Source organism: Phoenix dactylifera, unplaced genomic scaffold, assembly GCF_009389715.1.
Source record: "Phoenix dactylifera cultivar Barhee BC4 unplaced genomic scaffold, palm_55x_up_171113_PBpolish2nd_filt_p 001319F, whole genome shotgun sequence".
NCBI lineage: Eukaryota > Viridiplantae > Streptophyta > Magnoliopsida > Arecales > Arecaceae > Phoenix > Phoenix dactylifera.
This window is the reverse complement of record NW_024068650.1, coordinates 24,440-33,313: the sequence shown is the minus strand read 5'-3', so window position 1 is coordinate 33,313 and position 8,874 is coordinate 24,440. Positions and strand designations below refer to the sequence as shown.

The window sequence follows — 8,874 nt, the reverse complement described above, 5'->3', positions numbered from 1 at the left end:
TTCCTTCTTGACTAGTTTTGATATTAATTCCATACTAGCATGTCCTAGTCTACGATGCCAAAGCCAACTTGTTTCATTTTTCTTTTCTTCATTAGTAATTAAGCATAATCCATTTTTCTTGCCTAAATCATGAAGATCTACCAAGTAAATATTTCTTTGCCTTTGTCCTACAAGTACAATGCTATTATCTTTAGGATTTGTGATTATGCATACTGATACTTCAAATGTGACTTTAAACCCTTTATCACAAAATTGACTTATGCTCAGCAGGTTATGTTTCAAACCCTTAACTAATAAGACATTTTCTATAAAAATGGATGGAGTAATGAAAATTTTACCCTTTCCAATGATATGCCCTTTACCATTGTCTCCATAGGTTACTACTCCACCCTTCTTTGATTCCAAGGTGACAAATTGGTCTACGTCACCGGTCATGTGTCTTGAACAGCCGCTATCTAGATACCATCGTTTTTCCACTTTATCAGCTGCAAGACACTCCTGCAATCAAGATCAAGAAAGAGCTTTAGGTACCCAAACTATGTTGGGTCCTTTAGGGTTAGTACTTGATGTTCCTTTTGGAACCCAAACTTTCTTGAATTTAATCTTATGATTATTACTTAATTTGTTTTGACTGGACTTTCTATAGTTACATTCATATGCTTTATGTCCTAAGTTATTGCAGCAATGACAAGTAATATTTTCATTTTTAGCTTTTACAAAAATGTTCTTTAAGAATTTTTGTTTCCTATTTGTTTTATATCCTAATCCAGCCTTATCATATACAGCTTTTTGACTATCAAGAATCATATTTAATTTGGTAGAACTAAGTGTAAACTTATCTACTAAGAATTTATATTTTTCAGCATCTTCTTTTAACTTGATATTTTCAGCAATTAGATTCTTGGTTTCATTTGTAAGTTTCCTACTTAATGTTTCATAGTTATGAGATAGTTTTAACTTATCTTTGATAAGAGATTGATTTTCTTCTTTTAGAACTTTATTTTTATTGATAAGTTTCTTATGTTCTTCCATGAGTTCTAAGAATGCATCATGTAATTCATCAACAGTAAAATCACATTCAAGTTCAGAATCTACCTCATCGTCATTGGCCATATGACACATTTGGGCCGTCTCTTGATGATCTTCCTCTTCCGAACTTGACTCCTCACTTTCACTCCATTCAGCCATGAAGTTCTTCTTTTTTAGTTTTCTTGCCATCCATTTCAACTTTGGGTAATCTATCTTATAATGCCCGGGTTTGTTACACTCATAGCAAATAGGAGTTTCTTTTTTCTTTTCTTTGTCCTTACCCTTTTCTTTGCTTGGGCTACCTTTGAGGAAGGGTTTCTTTTTATAAAATCTGTTCTTACCTCTCATAAATTTTCTGAATTTTCTTCCAAGCATAGCCATCCCTTCTTCATCAAATTCATCATCATCATCTGAATCTTCCGATTCAGTTTGTTGTTTAGGGATGGTAGTCTTTAGGGCAATGGGCTTTCTTCTCTTGACCTCATCTTCCGAATTTTGCCTCATTGTCAACTCATGGGTCATGAGTGATCCTAGAAGTTCCTCTAATTGCAGTGTGTTGAGGTCCTTAGCTTCCTGAATTGCGGTTACCTTGGCCTCCCAAATTTTTGGTAGAGACCTGAGAATTTTTCGCACCAATTCAGAGTTAGTGTAAGACTTTCCTAAACTCTTAAGCCCATTTATAATTTCAGTAAAACGAGTAAACATATCAGTTATGGACTCAGTAGATTCCATTTTAAACAATTCATACTTGTGAACTAATATGTTTATTTTTGACTCCTTAACTTGATTGGTCCCTTCATGAGTGACCTCAAGTTTGTCCCAAATTTCTTTAGCAGAGATGCAAGTAGATATTCTATTAAATTCACTTACATCTAATGAGAAATAAAGTACTTTTATAGCTTTTACATTTAACTGTGCCAATCTTCTATCACTTTCATTCCAATCCATTTCTGGTTTGGGTATGATAGTGCCCTCTATATTAAGTGTGGGTGTGTGAGGCCCTCTAGTAATGATGTACCATAATTCATAGTCTAAAGCTTGAATGAATATCCTCATCCTAACTTTCCAATATGTGTAGTTTGTGCCATTAAATAGAGGTGGTCTATTTGTGGATTGCCCCTCACTCATAGAACATCCCACTTGGGTTATCATGATCTTTAACTCTTGATTGTGAGATCAATGAGTACTATTGGAGCACCTTGCTCTGATACCACTTGTTGCCCAAGGTGACAAGCCAAGAGGGGGGGGGGGGGTGAATTGGTTTCTTTTAATTTTAACTATCTTACATGTGTTAAATGATGAGTTAGTGAACTTAAACAAATCACAATGCAAACAACAAGAAGTATAGTGGTTCGGTGCTCTCCTTAGCACCTACGTCCACTCCCCAAGCGATCCCTTGGGAATTCACTATAATCCCGCGGATTACAGTTGGATTGTTTTTCGGGCTCACAATCCAAAAACCTTTACACTTTGGTTTTCCGGGTTCACCAAAAACCTATGTTGGTTTTACGGGCTCACCAACGAACCTTTACAATTGATTTTCCGGGTTCACCAATCAACCTATTCCGTTGGTTTTGCGGGCTAACCAACCAACCTTTACAAGTAGTTTAATAAACAAAGAAAGAGGATTTAAACTCCTAGATGAGCAAATATAACAATATAATCTATAAAGAAGAGTTTAGAGAATAGTTATCGCTTGATATGACTTTTCTCTTCTTTGTCAAGGATGCTTCACTCTTCACGGGTGGATGGAGCTCTTAATGACTCTTTGAATCTGCTCAACCACTTTCTTTTGACTCTTGAATGAAGCACTTGGATGAAGAAGATTAGGGCACTTTGTCTTTCTTGTGTACTCTTTGATATTCTTGCAAAAGGATGTTCTCTCTAATGAATAGTGCCACTTTAAATAGTTTTCTTCATCCATTGGACAAGCCCCAATGGTTAGAATTCAAAAACTAGCCATTACTCACTGTTGGAAGGACAAAAAGTACTTCTGCAGAACTAGCCGTTATGCTTCTGCCCGTGTTTGGGTCGGCTCAACCTGTCCTTGGGTCGACCCAACTTTCACTTGGGTCGACCCAAACTTTTCTTGGGTCGACCCTCTCAGAACCACAGAAACTTGCAATTCAGCCTTTCTTCACTTGGGTCGACCCAACATTTCTTTGGGTCGACTCAGGGTTCAGTTGGGTCGACTCAACTTCTTCTTGGGTCGACCCTCTCAGGGTTTCCAGAGAACCTTTTCTGTCATCTGTTCTGTCTTGCCTTTGGGTCGACCCACTCAGGGTTTGGGTCGACTCAAGCTTGGGTCGACTCAACTTTATCTTGGGTCGACCCTCTCAGTATTTTCAGAGAACTATTTTCTGAGTTGTTGAGAAGCTTGATGTTTGGGTCTACTCATGCTTTCCTTGGGTCGACCCAACTCACTGTTCATCTGTGCCATTTTTGCAGAAATGTGCCTAATGCTTTCTTGATGTGCCGGGGTCGACTCAATCATCCTTTGGGTCGACTCAATCTACACTTTGCTGCAACTCAAGGTTAGATTCATCCAAGTAAACAATGAAATGCATCTTTAACTTATTATACAGATATACTGAGAGTAACAGACTTATAAATGAAGTTTCGAATTAACTTATAACATACTCTCGATTATTGCTTGTTAATCATCAAAATAACACTATCATCCTCAGAAAGAAAGAAAAATTATGTACAAACAGAGGATCTCTAGCAGATATAGAGATCAATCCTGATAAACAGGATCTCCCAGATTAGTCGATTCAACCTCTGAAATAAAGTTGTCTAAAAATAACTTCAAACGTTGGCCATTTACTTTAAAAATATTATCGGTGTTTGGATTCTTTATCTCAACAGTTCCATACGGATAAACAGTTTTAACTATAAACGGGCCGGTCCACCTAGATCTCAATTTTTCTGGAAATAAATGAAGTCTTGAATTATACAATAGAACTTTATGGGAAGGCTCAAATGTTTTCCTTATAATATTTCTATCATGAAATACTTTCATTTTGTTCTTATAAATTCGAGCATTCTCATATGCTTCATTCCTGATTTCTTCTAGTTCATTAAGTTGAAGTTTGCATAGTGAACTAGCCTTATCCATATCAAAATTAAATCTTTTAATAGCCCAGTAGGCCCTATGCTCCAATTCCACAGGCAAGTGACACGGTTTGCCAAAAATAAGACGGTACGGAGACATACCAATCGGGCTTTTAAAAGCAGTACGATAAGCCCAGAGTGCATCAGTTAAACGCAAAGACCAGTCTTTGCGATTTGGGTTAACTGTTTTTTCCAAAATATTCTTAATTGATTGATTGGAGACTTCAACTTGTCCACTTGTTTGTGGATGATAAGGGGTGGCGATTTTATGGGTGATTCCATATTTTCGCATTAAAGCCTCAAAAGGCTTATTACAGAAGTGTGAACCCCCATCACTGATGATGGCTCGAGGCGTTCCAAATCTGGAAAAAATATTTTCTTTTAAAAATTTTAAAACAGTTTTATGGTCATTATGTTTGCAAGAAATTGCCTCAATCCATTTGGAGACATAATCTACAGTTACTAAGATGTATAAATTTTCGAATGAAGGAGAAAATGGACCCATAAAATTTATTCCCCAACAGTCAAATATTTCGATAATTAAAATTAGGTTGAGGGGCATCATATTCCTACGAGTTATCCCACCTAACTTTTGACAACGCTCGCAAGCTTTGCAAAAGTTATGGAAATCTTTGAACAAGGTGGGCCAATAAAAACCGCACTGTAAAATTTTTGCAGCCGTTTTCTTAGTAGAGAAATGACCACCGCAAGCTTCAGAATGACAAAAAGAAATGACACTAATAAATTCGTCATTAGGTACACATCTCCTAATAATTTGGTCTGGGCAGTATTTGAAAAGATAAGGGTCATCCAGAAGAAATTTTTTATTTCGGTCAGAAATTTTCTTTTGTCCTGTTTATTCCAATGAATCGGGAGTTCACCCGTGACAAGAAAATTTGCAATGTCTGCAAACCAGGGTGACGACGTGATCTCAAAGTGTTGCTCATCAGGGAAAGTGTCTCTTATGGGTGAATTGTCTATGGAATCTGGAAGAGTGAGACGGGGCAAGTGATCAGCTACTACGTTTTCTACCCCCTTTTTATCTCTTATTTCCAGAAAAAATTCTTGGAGCAGAAGGATCCACCTAAGCAAACGTGCCTTAGCATCCTTTTTTGAAAGAAGGTACTTAAGGGCAGCGTGGTCAGTGTAGATAATGATTTTGGATCCAATCAAGTAAGACCTAAATTTGTCTAGTGCAAATACTACGGCGAGTAGTTCTTTTTCTGTAGTGGTGTAATTCATTTGTGCACTATTTAAAGTCTTACTTGCATAGTAGATAACATAAGGTTTCCTTTCTTTTCTTTGCCCTAGAACTACCCCAACTGCATATTCACTAGCATCACACATAATTTCAAAAGGAAGCGACCAGTCGGGTGGTTGCATGATGGGAGCAGAGGTCAGCAAGCTTTTAAGTTTATCAAAAGCTTTTTGACATTCTTCAGACCACACAAATTGGGTTTCCTTTTGAAGGAGATTACATAAGGGTTTAGATATTGAGCTAAAATCTTTAATGAATCTCCTATAAAATCCTGCATGACCCAAAAATGAGCGTATATCTTTGATAGTTTTTGGGTTGGGTAAGTTAGCAATTAAGTCAATTTTAGCCTTGTCTACTTCAATTCATTTAGATGAAATGACATGCCCGAGAACAATTCCCCTAGTTACCATGAAATGGCACTTTTTTCCAGTTTAAGATTAGATTCTTCTCCTCACACCGAATTAAGACTAGCCTTAAATGGTCACACAGTTTTCAAAAGAGGAGCCGAAAACCGAAAAATCATCCATGAAGACTTCCAAAAAGCGCTCAACCATGTCAGAGAAAATACTGAGCATGCATCTTTGGAAGGTTGCAGGAGCATTACATAATCCAAAAGGCATTCTCTTGTAAGCAAATGTGCCGAAAGGACATGTAAAAGTGGTCTTTTCCTGATCTTCAGGATCAATTGCAATTTGGTTGTAACTTGAATAGCCATCTAGGAAGCAATAAAATTTATGACCTGCCAACCTTTCTAAGATTTGATCAATAAAAGGTAGAGGAAAGTGATCCTTCCTTGTTACAGAATTAAGTTTTCTATAGTCAATGCATACACGCCAACTAGTGGGGACCCTAGTTGGAACTAATTCATTGTTGGCATTTTTGACTACAGTAACACCAGATTTTTTGGAGACCACTTGGGTTGGACTTACCCATTTACTATCTGAAATTGGGTAGATCATACTCGCATCCAGAAGTTTCAGAACTTCTGCCCTAACCACATCCTTCATGTTTGGGTTTAATCGACGTTGAGGTTGACAAGAAGGTTTGGCATCAGCTTCTAGATGAATTCTATGAGTGCAAATTGAGGGACTAATTCTCTTGATATCAGCAATTGTCCACCCTATTGCTCCCTTATGTTCCTTGAGAATTTCTAACAATTTTAATTCCTGATTTTGTTCGAGTTGGGATGATATGATCACAGGAAAGGTCTCTTCTTGACCAAGGTATGCATACTTCAACTCAGATGGTAAAAGTTTTAGCTCAAGTTTGGGTGCTTGAACACTAGATGGTAGAGGACTATTGTTGCATGGAGGTAATTCTTCAAAACGAGATTTTCACCTATCTGTATCCAACAAAGGAGCTGAATCTAATATAGCACTGATTTCTCTAAAGTTTTGGTTGATATCTGTATTTCCGAAATAAGTTAGGCATGTTTCTAAAGGATCAGAAGAAAGAGATGGGACAAGAGCATCTTCTACAATGGAGTCGATCAGATTAACTCCATGAATCTCATCATTTTCGTTGTCATTATCGGGTTGTTTGCAAATGTTAAATATATTAAAATCTATAGTCATATTTCCGAATGACATTTTCATTATTCCATTTCGACAGTTGATCAAAGCATTGGAAGTAGCTAGAAATGGGCGGCCTAGAATGACAGGTATTGGAGTGGTACAATTTATGACAGGCTGGGTATCTAATACTATGAAGTCGAATGGAAAATAGAATTTATCAATTTGGATAAGTACATCCTCGATTACTCCTCTTGGTATCTTTATAGATCGATCGGCAAGTTGGAGAGTAACCTTGGTGGGTTTTAGTTCACCAAGTCCTAATTGTTCATAAACTGAATAGGGCAGCAAGTTAACACTTGCACCTAAATCCAGAAGGGCTCGTTGTATCCTGAAGTTTTCTATGATGCAAGATATGGTAGGACAACCAGGATCTTTATATTTAGGTGGGGTGTTGTGTTTGAGAATAGCACTCACCTATTCAGTTAGAAAAGCTTTCTTTTGTACGTAAAGCTTTCGCTTTATGGTACAAAGATCTTTTAAAAATTTGGCATAAGATGGGATCTGCTTAATGGCATCTAATAGAGGAATGTTAATCTTTACTTGTTTAAAGATATCCAAAATTTCTTGATCAGGTACTCCTTTTTTAGCTGCAAGCAAGCACTGAGGGAATGGAGCAACTATTTTATGATGAGGTATTGGATCATCTTGTTCATTATCATCTTCATCCTTCTTTTCAATAGATTTTTCAGGTTTGTCATCTTTTGTCGGAATTTTTTTGTTAATTATTTTTCCGCCACGAAGGGTTGTGACAGACTTAACTTGCTCAAATTTAGGTTGGGATGAACTTGCTTCATGGACCTCATGTTGACCCTTTGGGTTAGATTGAGGTTGGGCTGGAAATGTCCCTTTTTCCCTAATATTGAGTTGAGCCTCAATTCTACCTACATAATTTTTAAGTTCTTGGAGTGATTGCATTGTATTTTGATTTATTTGAGTCTACCCTTGCATGAAGGTTTGCAAAGTATCTTCAAGGGATTTCCTATGTGGTGGCACATAAGGAGTAGGAACAGAATTTCCTTGAGATTCATTGGCAGTGGGTCCATGTCTCCAGCTAAAGTTAGGATGGTTTCGCCAATTAGGATTATATGTTTTTGGAAATGGTCTTGTATAAGTATTGGTGAAATTTGCTTGATCATGCAACACTTCTTGAAAAGCAGGGATTGTAGGACAATCCTTGGTCACATGTGCATTACTCTCGCAAATTTCACATATACTTTCAACAATAGTTTGTGCTTTTCCTATATTGGCTTTGCTTAATTCCATGGCTTCAACCTTCCTAGTCAGATTAGCAATTTTTACATTGACATCATTATCATCTTTAATAAGATATATTCCTCCTTTTGCATTAGGTGCAATTTTAGATTTTTCATTTTTATCTGTTGTATCCCAAGCTTGTGCATTTTCTGCTAAAAGATCAAAATAATCCCAGGCTTCATTTGGTTTCTTACTCATGAATTCACCATTACACATCATTTCTACAAATTGTCTCATATTGGAGGACAAACCATCATAAAAGAAACTAATGACCCTCCAAATTTCATATCCATGATGTGGGCAAGCAAGCAGAAGGTCCTTAAATCTTTTCCAACACTGAAAAAATGTTTCTCCATCTTTTTGTGCAAAGTTCATGATATTTCTTCTAAGTGTGTTTGTTTTATGTGTTGGGAAGAATTTCTTTAAAAATTCTCTTGTCATTTCTTGCCAGGTAGCTATGGTCCTAGGCCTTAAGGAGTGTAACCATGACTTAGCTTTTTCCTTTAAAGAAAAAGGAAATAACTTAAGCTTAACTACTTCTTCAGTGACATCATTGAAATGAAGTGTTGAACACACTTCATCAAATTCTTTTAGGTGCAAATAGGGACTTTCAGAATCAAGTCCGTGAAACTTTGGGAGTAATTG

The 8,874-nt window shown here is 36.9% G+C and overlaps 1 non-coding gene across 1 annotated transcript; it reads left to right on the top strand.

Annotated features, from left to right (window-relative positions):
• The first annotated feature begins 8,515 nt into the window (after positions 1–8,515).
• LOC120108402 lies at positions 8,516–8,622 on the top strand. Its single transcript, XR_005509770.1, has one exon. It is a non-coding gene; the product is annotated as a small nucleolar RNA R71 (small nucleolar RNA).
• The last annotated feature ends 252 nt before the right edge of the window (positions 8,623–8,874 follow it).